This window comes from Electrona antarctica (genome assembly GCF_951216825.1).
Source record: "Electrona antarctica genome assembly, chromosome: 17".
NCBI classification, from domain to species: Eukaryota; Metazoa; Chordata; class Actinopteri; order Myctophiformes; family Myctophidae; genus Electrona; species Electrona antarctica.
Window position 1 is genome coordinate 15,815,179 of NC_136798.1, and position 15,294 is coordinate 15,830,472.

The following is a 15,294-nucleotide window of genomic DNA, read 5'->3' on the forward strand; positions in this document are numbered from 1 at the left end:
TTCTCACATTCCTAAGCTAATAATTTGATGACCAGCAGTGGTTACCTATGGAGACACAAAGAGTCTTCTTTGTGTCTCCATAGGTAACCACTACTGGTCATCAAATTATTGGCTTTGGAAAAACAAAAAAGTCTCCATCATTTTCGGGGTGCTATCTCTTTAAGCCCGATTTATAATATAGTATAGCCAATCTAGAAGCTGAAGTGAGCGTGCGTGCGTGTGTGTGTGCGTGTGTGTGCGTGCACGTGCATGTGAGAAAGACTTGACTTGAAGGGCCCTTTGCAAGCTGTTAATTAAAGGCCCAGTATGGCCTTTAATAATAACAGCTTGCAAAGGGCCCAGCACATGCTTCCAATCCCTCTTGTATGTCTTTGCTATCTATCTACGGTAGATTATATATAGTCTTTCTTTCTTTCTTTCTTTTGCACATATGATATACATTGAATGTGCGCTACAGCAACTAAAGTTGTAACAAATCAGCAGTTGTACTGTATGTGCTATCACTTTGCAACTTACTTTTAACCAGAACCATAGAGTAAGACAGAGTTACGACATTGAGGGGGCAGAAAACAACCTGGTCACGTGGTTCATGTAGGCTATACTTGCGCAAGCCCATAGACTCCAATGCATTCCGTAAACTTCCGGTTGTCCTCTTTTGAAGGGACAAATGGGGACAAACCAATAGAAGTCCATGTAGAAGAGACTGGCCCCATGAAGTGAACAGAGTTTTCGTAACTCTGTCTTACTCTATGGCTCTGCTTTTAACTAAATGTAAGCCAGAGTTTGCAGAAATGTTCAGATGCTTGTCCATCAAAAAAATACAACGTTTAATTTCCTTTTTTTGCTTTTGTTTTTTTGTGGCTTTTTGCCTTCTATTTGCTTAATAGATGTATAGTACTGTAGGTAGACAGCTAGGAAACGGTAAGAGAAATGGGGGGGAAGACACACAGGAAAGTTTGTCTGGATCGGGACTCGAACCTGTGACACACTGGCATGCTGGATTACCAGCAAAGGTACCCGGACCGCTAAGCCCAGGCCTAATTTCCTATTTTTAAACACACACACGCACATGCACACACGTGCACACGCACGCACGCACGCACACACACACACGCACACACACGCACACACATTTCACAGAAATAAGATTGCTTTCTGAATGTCCAGGTATATTCGTGCAGTCATCCGTGAGGCAGGACTTTATTAGGCTCGATTCCCATGGAAATGAGAGCTATTAATTCTCAGACGTGGATAATGGAACGAATTGCAGTATAATCACTAGAGGATATCTTCCTATAGCCAGTCCTCATTTCATGTAAATAGTGTTATCACTGATACTGAAGAGCCAACAACTGAAAAGAGATTCTGGTCCAATTTTCTCACATTTTAACTGCTGTAGAGGCAATAGTGTGTGGGGGAGTTTATCAATAACCTCAGCCAAAAAGGATTTTTCTTTGATTTCTCAGAATAAACCAGAAAGGGACGACATTTTCTTCTCTCTTCTCTCTTCTCTATAAAACTGCCCCAGTTTACGTATCTTCTGTTGTCAATTAAGCCACGCACAGCTTCTTCAATAGGGGCTTCCAGTTTTGTTTTTGTTTTTTTTAACGAGAGGTCAAATTGTCTCAAGTCTGCCTCTATGGTGAGACATCTAGTTTGTTATGACTAATAGATGACAAAAACAAATATTTAAAGGGCACTGCTACAACCAATTATTATTTGGATTGGTGTTTGATGTTTTAACAACAAAAAAAGGGTTATTCATGTGCAGACAGGGGCAATTTAAATTTTGACCTTTCCTCACATCTGACATTATTGTCCTGGTGTGTCCCTGGTTGCACATCAGATATCACTTCATACTGAGAGGATGGCATTCTGACCTTTAATGGTCCTACACTGACCAATGGTGAGTGAACTGACTCACCATGGCATGAATAGTTGAAACACGTACAGTTGGAGGCCATCGATATTGTCCTTTTCTTTTTGCTGAGGTTTGCGTGATCTGCGCAAAAGGACAGTTAACCCATTTTGGGCGGGAACCCCTTTTGGTGTTTTAAACATTATGTTATAATTTAGCTATTGAAAAATAGCAGATCTACAAGCTCATAGCGGCGCGCTACGAGCTTGTAGGTCTGCTATTTTTGAAAAATCGTGAAAATATTTATTTCAGAAAACTGGAGGATTTAGAAGGATTTTTTTAAATTTTGAGGTCAGGCCTAAATGGGTCAAATGATAAAGGGACAATATCGGTGGCACCCAACTGTAGCCTATGCAGGATAAAGAAAAGCTAGAAAGGTACTTAGCGTCTAATATCTAATATCAAGGCATAAGCATGCAGTATGTCTATGCGGTTGCTTAGGGCCGAAATCACTAGGGGGGCAGGGGGCCGTGGAGCCTGTCACATGGTCCCAGAAATATTTTAGACTAATTGAGAAGAGGGTAACACTTTACTTTAAGGGACAAATTCATACACGTAATTAAGGCTTAATTAGGCCTTAATTAAGACTTAATTAAGGCTTGGGTGATGCATTAGTTATCATAAACTATCATTAAATCGCTTTTTTTCATCGCTTTTTTTCACCGCTTCTTTCCATCGCTTTTTTCCATCGCTTTTTTTCCATCGCTTTTTTCATCGCTTTTTTCAACGCTTTTTTCATCGCTTTTTTCAACGCTTTTTCATCGCTTTTTTCATCGCTTATCGCTTTTCTCTAAATATAGTGATCACATAAAAAATCATATAAACCTACGGCTGCAATAAGCAACCCACGGCCGCAATAAACAACCTACGGCTGCAATAAACAACCTACAATTGCAATAAGCAACGCGCAGCTGTAATAAGCAACCCAAAACTGCAATAAGCAACGTACAGCTGTAATAAGCAACCTATGGCTGGAATAAGCAACCTATGGTTGGAATAAAAAAACATAAAGAAATCATATTAAAAAATCATATTAAAAAATCATATTAAACAATCATATTAAAAAATCATATTAAAAAATCATATAAAAAATCACATACAAAACCTGGACCGGCGGCCGCCGTACGGACCGACATCAAACTCTGATTATCTGATTAAGAGGAGAAATTATGTTTCATTCTACCTTCTACGGTTTCTGCAGGAGCAGGAAGAAAGGCCAAACTCGCAGGCAATCACAAAGTGTGAAACCCTAGGCTAGGGGCCTAGGCTGATTTTGTGGATCTTTTCCAGTTCAGGTTAGAAACCACAGCAGTGTAACAACATGGCAGCTACAAGCTACACAGCTGCAGTTAATCAAATGAATGAATGGGTGTATAGATTTTGTGTATAGTGTATAGTGTGAATAATGTATAATGTGTTTATTCTTCACATTGTCTTAATGCTCTTAATGTTCTGTGTAAAAGCATTTGAATTGCCTTGCTGTTTAAATGTGCTATACTGTACTACAAACTTGCCATGCATATGAATTGCCATTAGCCGACACAATTCCTGCAAGACATAGCCACATAATTTTCCAACACCAGTAGCGCTGAGAAAATGTATTATGTAAGATAGTATGAAGATACATGGATTTATTTATGGATTTATCTGTATCAATATTTCTATTCTATGCATTGACTGTTTGAATACTGCGAAATACGTGCAACATAACAAAACATTCTTATTGTATTCTTTACCATAATTGTTCACAGTGCTTATTTTGTACTCACAAAGACAGGAATTGTATTTCTGCTATACTGTACATTCCTTGTGAGAGAGGTACTTTTCTGTGGGTTCTAGTGAGAAAGTAACTTGGCTTTTTAATAGTGACCAATGTGTACACTACTTGTAAAATGTTAATGTACTGTATTATGAGCATGTCACTGAATGGACATTGATTATTACTAGATGATGGATGGCAACATTGTGTTAACAGACACCATATACTATCATTAATTTTGATCGTTAAACCAATTAGGTGAAACAGGACATTTTAAATGATTAGGGGACATCCACAGGGAACACGGTCAAATAAGCCAAGTTGCCTTGCCAAAGAGCGGCTTCATAGTAGTGTGACAGTGTAATACTGACTCATGTACATACATCATCATTTTCAAGAGCACTGCTTGGGCCCATGCTGTGGCACGTCCCCTTTCTGTCAAAGAGCGATATAAAAACCATGAGCAACTGAATTTATGTGATTTGCTCATCTACATATGACGTACATTTTCCCTTCATTGTTAATGGCATTTAATGTTTGTGTTGCCACAAATTTACTGTCATAATTGGGCAGACATTTGACCTTTCTCCTTTCATTGTCAATGGCAAATATTGAGACGTGTGGGGATAAAAGCTGTATATAGGATGGGTTAGCGTCCCTCAAAAATAATATATGCATATTTAATTGTGAAGATCAAATTCAAGAATACTTGAATGAGCTTAATAGCAAAGCTCATACTGTACGGTATGTGACCCATACAGCAGCAACAGATGGTTATCCAGCAGCTGCACGGAGCCATGTACACAGGTACAAAAGCAGGCACTATAGGAATCGGCACACACACCTGATCGCTGAAGCCAAATAGGCCTACTGTGCCCACAGCCTGGTGTAGAAGCCCACATGCCAAACAGGTTAATACTGCCATTAACAATGCTTTCTGAATCATATCTGCTTGCCTGAAGCCCACCCAAGTTCTAGTAGGAATTGCCCCGTCTGACCTCCGACAAACAGGCTGCTAGTTGCTACCCTCATGCTAGCAAGGAAAGCCCAGAAACATGACTTACCAGTCACACCACTACGACACTGCCTCTAAACAGACTCAAGTCCCCCTACCAAGCAAGAGATGCTCAGTTCCTGTCTACAAAGACGGCATCCTGGAAGCAGGAGTGGGAGTTGGCTGTGCTGCCCACACATTGTCACCACTACACCTGGGACTCAGGAGATGGCGATAAAGCCGGCAATGGACCCTGCTGAACTGACTGCGTATAGTGCATACTGGGGTTGGCTGCTTCAAAAGAAGTTGGGCCTGATAGACATTACAGAATGCAAGTGCAGGGAGCTTTAGCAAACTGCTGACCAAATAAGCACCACCAGCGCCTCTTTGACCTGAGACGAGGGTGTGGCCACACGACATTGAGCATCTGATTATGATACACACACAAAATAAGTTGCAGGAGCCAAGGTGATGACCCCAGAATCCTGGCAGGGGTGTTGCAGGGGGACACACTCGTTTGCATGTGCCCTAGCCTGTGCCCTATAGACAAAGACAGTACTGAGGAACTATGCATGCACACAGCTGCTTCCAATAGCAATCATCAAGCTGGCTTGGAAGTGTGGGATAATAGTGTTGCATGTTTTCTTTACAGTGGACATCTGACATTTCACACAGGTGCATATCTTTGGTCCGACACGCAATAGTGAGAGTCTTAACCGGCCACGTATATGTCGGACTATTGGTACGTCGGACTAACGTATATGCCCCCCATTTCACACAAGGACCAAAGGGGTTTTTAAATGTGTATTTATTGTTACTGTGTCTGTGTGTAAGTAATTTAATTATGTGTTGGTCACTTCACCTGTCTCCTCTGCAGTGCAAGCATTCATGTTGATTATTCCTGTTGATTGGGAGGTGCCAAGCACTGTAGAAGAGGAGGGGTGTTTGTAATATGTTTGTATTCTGCTTTTGTCTTGATTACTGTGTATATGAATTAATTGGCGCCGGGGAAACAGTCGACTTGGTAAAGTCCTTTATGATTAATGTGTAAGATAACTCATGGGCCTTAGTTAGCCAGGTTTGAGATAATTGGGTTACCACTTACTGTTTATGATATGGTTTGTCCCATCTGTTTAAAGCTAGACAATGCTACAAGTGGTTACAGTTTTGTTGACTTGAGGCTAGCCAGGGACAGCAGGGGAGAGCTGCCAGGGCCGTTGTGAAAGGGTTAGCCTGTAACCAGTACATCTTATCTCCTGATTTGATGTTTTCTACAGTGTAGATTTGTGGTCATTCGTTTCCTATTTTTGGAACGTTGTTCTGGCCAGTATTATTTGTTTTTGTATTGTCTCTGGCTTGCACTGTTTGTTAATAGTTTGAAGAGGTACAGTAAATCAAATTCCCTGTCTACTTTTTGGAGCCAATTGTGCCTTTCCACACTCGGCTGTGAATGCTGTCCAACAAGGGGCTACCAAAGGTGAGTGAGAAGATGGCAGCTGATAATGGGACTGGTCGTCACCATTGACACCAGGAGCTCCCGGCAGGAAAGGAAAGTACTGTCAAGCTAGTCAGATTCATGGAGGATTGACTTGACTAGAGAGACGCCACTGGAGGGCTCATTCTGGGATTGACTAGAGAGAGGGATCGAGGCTCTATCTCTCTATCCATTAGTTCCAAAGTTCTACCCTGACCATCATTTAAACAAGTGAAGTCAAGTAGAAGACGCGGCTCATGGTAGGAACCTTATTTGTGTGTGTGTGTGTGTGTGTGTGTGTGTGTGTGTGTGTGTGTGTGTGTGTGTGTGTGTGTGTGTGTGTGTGTGTGTGTGTGTGTGTGTGTGTGTGTGTGTGTGTGTGTGTGTGTGTGTGTGTGTGTGTGTGTGTGATACGATTCACGCTGTATTGCAGTAATTGTGAGACCCATTGACTGGTTGCAATGAAACATGTTCAATGACTGTTTCTGGATGTCAATCTACAGTTTGTATGTTGTCTGCCATTGAAGGTAGCGAGTTGTAACAGGGAACAGTATGTGGCTCAGTGGCTCTTAGTAGTAACTTCAATAGGGCATGGCAGTGGGTGTTGTTTTTGGTTCCACTGAAAAATCGTCCATTCATTTTTTTCAAGTTTAATAAACTAGACTGGTGCCCAGCTGTATAGCACAGAATCGGTAACAATGGAAGTTGTAGATCCATGCCCCACCCGGCTATGCAATACCCGTTCCACCCATCTGTCTGCGTCCCTTTTATGCCCATATATGGAGATTTCTGTATCTGTCTCTCTGTGTCCTTTTATTGTCTCCACCAGGCCGAAGGCATGGGGAGAGAGTATGTTTTGCACTCCGTCCGTGTGTGCGTGTGTGCGTGTGTGTGTGTGTGTCCGTCCGTCCGTCCGTCCGTCCTTCCGTCTGTGAACAGCTAATCTCCGGCACCGTTAACCTGGTCGATGCCAAATTTTGCACACACACTCCCTGGATGCCAACGATGAACCTCTGCCCCAAAATTTCCAGAACGGCCTGTTATAGCGCCACCAGGAGGCTGCTTTGTGCAAAAAAACTTTTTGGACAGTACACCTACAGATTTGGTCCAAACACAGTCTCTCTAGAGCCATTCAACGAAACAGGTATTTCAGAATTCTCAGACTCCATCCTGATTGGCTAAGATTGGCTTCCAAAGTTCGCAGGAGTGCTCAGTTTCAAACAAAATGCTGCAAATCATGAACACATCGTGTGATTTCCGTGAAATTGTGCACGCACATTCCCACTAGGCCGAGGAAGAAATGCCACGTCAACATTTTCAACTCAGCCTCATGGTGGCGCTATAACTGGCTGAAAAGTGTTTTACCTCCAACTGCACGGATTTGTGGATAACTTTGTATGCCAACTCCCTAGAGGCCAATGAAAAACCTTTTCACATCTGCTCTTTATAGCGCCACCAGGAGGCCGACATATGTAAAACACATTTTCTAATATTACTCCTTCAGATGCTATCCAAATTTCACGCAAATCGGTACACATGCTCTCCATAGTCATGTGATCAAGACGGGTTTGTTTGATTTCTCATAATCCACCTTCATTGCCTACGATTGGCTTCTAAACTTTTCAGGAGTAGCCCGCTTTGTACCCGTTTTGTACAACTCGCCACAACTACTCAACGCAGCGTCCGATTGCGGTGAAACTGCATGCATATTCCCACTAGGCTGAGGAAGAAATGCCACTTGACAGTTTTCAAATCAGCCTCATGGTGGCGCTACAACAGGCCAAGCCGTGTCTCTCACACACACACACACACACACGCACACGCACACAAAACATGATTATATTACTCCTAAACATTTTGCCAAACATCACACACACTCTTATCCTCCTGGTGGAGACCTGTGCCCAGAAGGGCACTTTTTCTAGTTTTACCCTCTTTTTTTTCACAAAATCAAATGTTTTATGGATGGCATGAAAATAATTGATATAAATATCTTTGTAAATCTCTAAGAAAACTCAATGGACGATTTTCCAGTGGAACCAGAAAACCATGCTCAGATTGCTCACTGCTATGCCCTTTTTTGATTGAAAAATGTATTAACAGTTTGCAGAATTACAGTACATTTCAAGCACAAACTCAATACAAAGGCTGTTAACTGTGAGTGGACGACCCAATTAAGCATTACACTTGTTTCCAATTGGGTCCACCATGTTCAATTCATCAAAAACATTTAGAGACGTACAAATGGACACTTCTATATAGACAAAGGACAGAACAGGAATTCATCATGAAGGAGGTAAAGAGGGAAAAGGAACATATACAGTGAGGGGTGGGCGGTGGGGGGGGATTCACGTTCAGCTCCGTTCATTTGTTTGTTTTCCTTGGAGGAGCTGCGTTGGGTCCCCAAGTCGGCTCCGTGGCCGTACCTTGAGTTGGCTGTGTGGCCGTGACCGTCTCTTGTGTTGTCCTTGTGTTGGGTCCCCAAGTCGGCTCCGTGGCCGTACCTTGAGTTGGCTGTGTGGCCGTGACCGTCTCTTGTGTTGTCCTTGCGTTGGGTCCCCAAGTCGGCTCAGTGGCCATACCTTGAGTTGGCTGTGTGGCCGCGACCGTCTCTTGTGTTGTCCATGCGTCCGTGTTTGAGGGATTCCGATTTTACAGGGGCCAGTTTTGAATTGCAGCCGTCCGTAGGTGCCCTAATTATCCTATGTGTGAGTTTGCTATTTCCTTTTAAGTTCAAGCTGTAGAGGTTGTGGGTTTTGACAGCCATTCATTCCAATTGCCGGCCTGCTCCCATTAGCCAATTTTAATATATAGGATGGACATAACATAAAACATTTTTTTACTTTTTGTTTTTTTTCAATGGTTGTGAGAAATTAAGTGCACTTGTTGGCTGTCTTGGAATCCATAATGTATGAATTGTTTATCATTTAATTTGAATAATTAAGTCTAACTTTTCTTTTTAGAGTAGATTTTCATTGAATGCAAAACTGCGTCTTTCCAAAAAACATAAAATATGAACTATATATTTTTTTCAGCTCGGTTGCATTTCAATAGCATTCCCACTAAAGCTCTCTTGTTCCCAATACACGCACCCACACATGCATTATGAATTTATTCAAAGAAATACAAATTCCCACACGCACGTCCGCGCGCAGACACACACACACACACACACACACACACACACACACACACACTTCTTTATTTGAATCCACAAATTACAATTCATTTTACAAGGAAACAAATGTGACGGGGTCGACAGTTCATGTTCACTCGAGGATACACAACATGGCACCTCCTCCACACAGACAGACTGCCTATAACAGCCGAAACAGAACAGTATTTGTCAAGTCGTTTGGCTTTGCTCTTTGTCATGCCAGCTATTCTCACTCCACTCATGGTCAGTTTATGCACATGGCCCAGGCTTCCGAATATCAGTATGGTAAATCTACATCGATACCCCAGGTTTGTTATAATTCCAAGTAATGGTTGGTACTTAGAATGTTTTATCTTGGAATGGTAAATGGTGCATTTATATAGCGCCTTTATCCAAGGCGCTTTACATAGATTGTGCATCAATTCACCCATTCACACACACATTCATACACCGATGGCGGCAGAAACCATGCAAGGCACTAGCCAGCACATCGGGAGCAATTTGGGGTTCAGTGTCTTGCTCAAGGACACTTCGACACTAACTCTGGGGGAGCCCGGGTTCGAACAGGCAACCTTGCGGTTACCATCCAGCCACTCTACCCCTGAGCCACCACCGCCCTGGTCCATGTACAAATCAAAGACACAGCCCAGCTCCAGAATCAGGACCTCCTTGTGACTGGTGTCAAACTGTCAACTGTCATCAGGTGTATTTGGGATGTTGGCAAAGACATTGCATGCACAGCTAAACCAATCTGGTAACACTCTTCAATGTTTATACATTGCTGCACTAGATGGCACATATTTGTCTCCACCAGGCCGAAGGCATGGGGAGAGAGTATGTTTTGCACTCCGTCCGTGTGTGTGTGTCCGTCCTTCCGTCCGTCTGTGAACAGCTAATCTCCGGCACCGTTAACCCGGTCGATGCCAAACTTTGCACACACACTCCCTGGATGCCAACGATGAACCTCTGCCCCGCATTTTCCAGAACGGCCTGTTATAGCGCCACCATGAGGCAGCTTTTCACATTTTTTACCTAAAACTGCACCGATCTGCGTGAAACGTTGCATGCACACTCCCTAGAGGCCAAGGACAAACCTTTGACCTGCATTTTCCGCATCTGCCTTTTATAGCGCCACCAGGAGGCCGACTTTTGTAAAACACATTTTTGGATATTACTCCTCCAGATTCTGTCCAAAAATCTCACAAATCGTTACACAGTATCTCTATGGTCATGTGCTCAAGTCGGATCTGTCCAATATTTCATATTCCATCCTAATTGGCTATAATTGGCTTTCACAGTTTGCAAGATTGCCGTTTTGAACAAAAGCCTCAAATCATGAACGCAGCATGCAATTTACGTGAAATCTTTCTCACATTTTCTTACTAGGCTGAGGAATATATCCCACCCTTTTCACATTGGCCTGTTATAGCACCACCAACAGGTTGATTTTTGCAAAACACATTTTTGGAACAAAATGCCTCAAATCATCCAATTGCCATCAAAGGCAAACATGTTTATATTACTCCTAAACATTTTGCCAAACATCTCACACAGTCCTATCCTCCTGGTGGAGACCTGTGCCCAGAAGGTCACTTTTTCTAGTTTCAAAATGCATCAGACACTAGGTCAACAATATGGTCGTGGCAAACAATATACAGATTTTTGTATGCACTAAATCCATTTGTTATGCGTGCGATGGATTCTAGGTGTTGTTCAGAATCATGATGGTTTATAGTATACAGAGTGGTGTGTGGGTGTCGGGATACCAGACTGACAGATTGTACTTGGTTGCTAATACTTTAGTTTCAGTCTTGCTTTGATGGTGAAATCATAGTATAGCTATCACTACATAGTCAAGTTCGACTCAAGCCAGGTGTGACCACCAAACACTCTTCCACGCTCTCGTCCATATTCCAGTCGAATGTATTGCAATCAATATACAGTCACTGCAAAAGTACAATAGGTGAATAACTAGAAAAAGTGCTCCTTGGAAAACAGGTCTCTGCCAGGTCAGGTATAGGTTATTGTGGGATAGAATATGAAAAATCTGATGGATCTGTATTGATCCCTTAACTATAGAGATAATTTGCATTAAAGGAGAATTTCGGACTAGAAGTTTCTTACCTTTATTTGTAGTTGTTACGTCCCCACCAAAGAGGTGTTATTTTGTGCAAAAGTGCATTATTGGCTATTTCCCCTAATATAAGCCCTCAATGGGGGTTGGGTTTTTGTGCTAATTCGCTTATTTCCATCGAAATAAGTAAAGTGTGCCGCTTGGGATACAATTTACATTATGAAGAGAGGATATATACAAAAAATATTTTTGAGCGATGGAAATAAGCAAATTAGCACAACAACCCAATGCCCCATTCAATTCAATGCAATTCAATTCATTTAGGGCTTATGGTAGGGGAAATGGCCAATAATGCGCTTTTGCACAAAATAACACCTGGACCTCTTTGGTGGGGACGTAACGACTACAAATAAAGGTAAGAAAGCCTTCTAGTCTGAAATTCTCCTTTAACCAATTGTAATGCGTTTAGCAAAAAACTGCCTCCTGGTGGAGCTATAATGGGGCAATATTAAAAGGGTGGCATTTGTTTGTTATTCAACGTAGTGCGACTGTGACTGTGCGTGCAACATTTCACAGAAATCGCACGCTGTGTTCATGATTGAACATTTTGTTCAAAACGGAGCACTCCTGCAAACTTTGGAAGTCATGAATCTTTGCCAATCTGGATGGAATATGAAAAATGCGAAGGACCCGGTCCATTTAATGATTATAAAGGATATTGTGTACCGATCAAAATCTGTTTTGCAAAGATCTGCCTCCTGGTGGCGCTATAATGGGTAACTTGAAGAAAGGAGGAGAAGCAAGCACTCAGTTAAGTAGTTCAGGGTATTAAGTCTCGGTCGGGTGCATGGTTCAGGTAGATACAGTCCATAGAAAAGAATACCAGCACTCACGTTGTATCCAGTAGGCGACTGTGGCTCAAGAGGTAGAGCAGGTCGTCCAATGATCCATGGGTCGGCTGTTCGAATCCCGGCTCCTCCTGGCTACATGTCGAAGTGTCCTTGGGCAAGACACTGAATTTCTCCCGATGTGCTGGTTGGTACCTTGCATGGCTTCCGCCGCAATCGGTGTATGAATGTGTGTGTGAATGGGTGAATGTAATGCACTGGGTGAATGTAATGCACAATCTATGTAAAGCGCCTTGGATAAAGGCGCTATATAAATGCACCATTTACCATTTTACCATTTTAGTAGGATTCTTGTTTTTTTTCAGCGTTCCCCCAGCAGCAAACAAACATATGGACGTTTCTGCCCGGAGTCCTTCCTCAGCATAAATCATTGATGATCATGATTTACGCTGAGGAAGGCCTCCAGGCCCATGTGGAGCTGTTCACAGACAGAACCATGGACGGACGGACGGACGGACGGATAGGATGCAAAACACACCGTAGTCTCGACCATGCCTTTCGGCCAGGCGGAGACAATAATATAATATTTACAAAATATATATTCCACAGTTCTTTCTTTTCTTTTGTATGTAATTTATATCGCCAGTCTACTGAACAGTTATTACACAGCCCTATCAAAGAAAAGGGAATGATCATTAAAATTCTGAACCTTGCAGTCCCCTTCTGAGATTCATCAACCCAAATTGCCAAGCGGAATCTGCAGTATTTTCATCAAAGACATTTTGTTTAATTAACTCAAGACACCTTTTTTTTTTATTGAACTGGTGTTCTAGATGCAGGTCTTGTTTTCAGCCTTTCAGGTTAAGGCCTTTTATAGTTATACTAATCTGCCAGAAAGTTACAATTACAGAACAGTTGTTCTTTTTCCAGACTTTGAAGACTTCTGTCTGTGTCAGTCAGAGTTATGGGGGTCTGTGACCTTATATTGTATACCAAACTGGGGGCCCTTGAAATCAAAACTTTGAGAAGCACTGCTCTAAGGGCTGTACCTACAGTATAATAATTTATGTCACAGGAAGTACAAAATAGGTTTGCTTTTCTTGATCGACTTTCAGTGATATAAATCTTGTGTGACACGTGGAAATATTCATCCAAGTAAACCTCTGTTGCTGGTGGCTATAGTGGTCAAGTTTTGACTCAATATTGAGGACAGAAAGTCATCGAGCAAATTGTGTGTATCCTCTGGAGTCAGGGGTTAAAGAAGTCTGGGCTTTAGCTGTCATGGTTGGTCTTTTGAAGCAGACTGCACTGTGTTGAAATCCGTAGGCCTCCAGCGGTTTTTCGGAGAGGGAGCACACTTTCATCCTCCTTCATGGAAGCTATGGCTGCTTTCATTCCCCCCCCTCCCCCCGATCTTACAATCCATTGGGTATGGATTCACATCACTTCACGGGAAGGAATGATATTGTTTCTTTCCTCCTGCCAGATAACATAGCATTGGTTTGCGGCCAAGCTTAATAGACTGCACTGAATCTGTCAACTCCTAACAGAATCACTACAACCTCCAATTTATTATTTCTTAGAGGATGATGTTTTCTACTGTACCTACAGTACAGGGATACTGTAATTGTTTAGTAGAAATCACAAATATGACATCTGTAGGTTCACCTCCACTGTATGACCAACCTCTATATTTTACAATTTAAACAGCAGTTATATATTATAATATTTATTACATGGACAACAGGCATCCCTGGAAGTGCATGTGATTTAAATATTGTGCAGTATGCTGGGAGATGAGTTGTTTTAGTACATGTTCAATAACATTTGCTGTTGGCAGATCTGTTTTAAAGGAAGTATAAGGAATTAAAGTTTGATCATGTCACACAATGCAAGTGTACTTCTGAATAGAAATTGTTATATTACGGGGGCACGGTGGCACAGTCTGTAGTGCTGTACCCTCAGAAGGCCCTGGGGACGCTGTGGGCGTGTTCTCTCCTCCACGTCATCAGTGCCCATACCCGAGGCAGGGTTGGCGAAAGGGCCTTTCTGTGTGGAGTTTGCATGTTCTCCCCGTGTCCCCTAGGGTAGGTATCCTCAGAAAAATTTGCAGTAATCCTGGTCTCTAAACTACCTCCCCCGCCGGGGCGCCTGATGGAGGGGAAAGGATCTGGTCGGAATAACGTGTTCCTTCCATGCACTACGTCCGTCCGGGAAAACTCTCCCCTGCCAGCTGAAGCAGCTTGGACTCCTCATGCATAGAAGGGGGCATGAGGTCAGTCCGCTGCCCTCCTGAGGTTGGCAGAGATTACTTACATTAGATAATTGACACTAGATGAAACATTGGGTTGCAAAATCGTGGGATAAAAAATGATAAAGAATGAAATAAATAATAATATTACTAGTGCTGTGTCAAATCATCAAGAGTTTTGTAAAATTGTCTAAAAAGGATGAGATTATGGCTGATTAAGGAAGTATGGTCTTAGCTCACCACACTAGCAGACTGCTCAGGTGTGAGAAAGATTGTATTTATTGAGCTCAAGTCACAGAAGAATTCTTCATACAGTAAATGGTGATCAAAAATTAATTTCCCATGGCGATGGTAAAAACAAAACAATAATAATCAAATATAATTAGAATGCATGAAAATAGGCTATGCACAATAAAGGGGAAACCCTTCATGAAACAGGAAGGGAAGCAAATAAAGATTGCTACACTGGAGGTTGTAGTGGCAGCTTATTAACAACTTTAACCCTGGACTCAATATTGAGCATGTCGTTATACAGTAGGCACATTTTGTTTAGCAGAAATAGCAAATCTACAAGCTCACAAAGTGTCACAAAACATGTTTGAAAAATAGAGAGTAGGCCTATGTGGTTAAAATCATCCACATACTAGAATTCTAAATCCTTGAGGATAGCAAGCATACTTGGAGATAATGCTCAAAAAGCATTCATTTGTTTTTTCTTTTCCAGGTTTGATAAAATGTTGGTAAACCAAACCCCACACTTTTAACTGCGAGAGTATAATTTCTATTAACACGGAGTACGCCAGAAACGAGGAACACGAA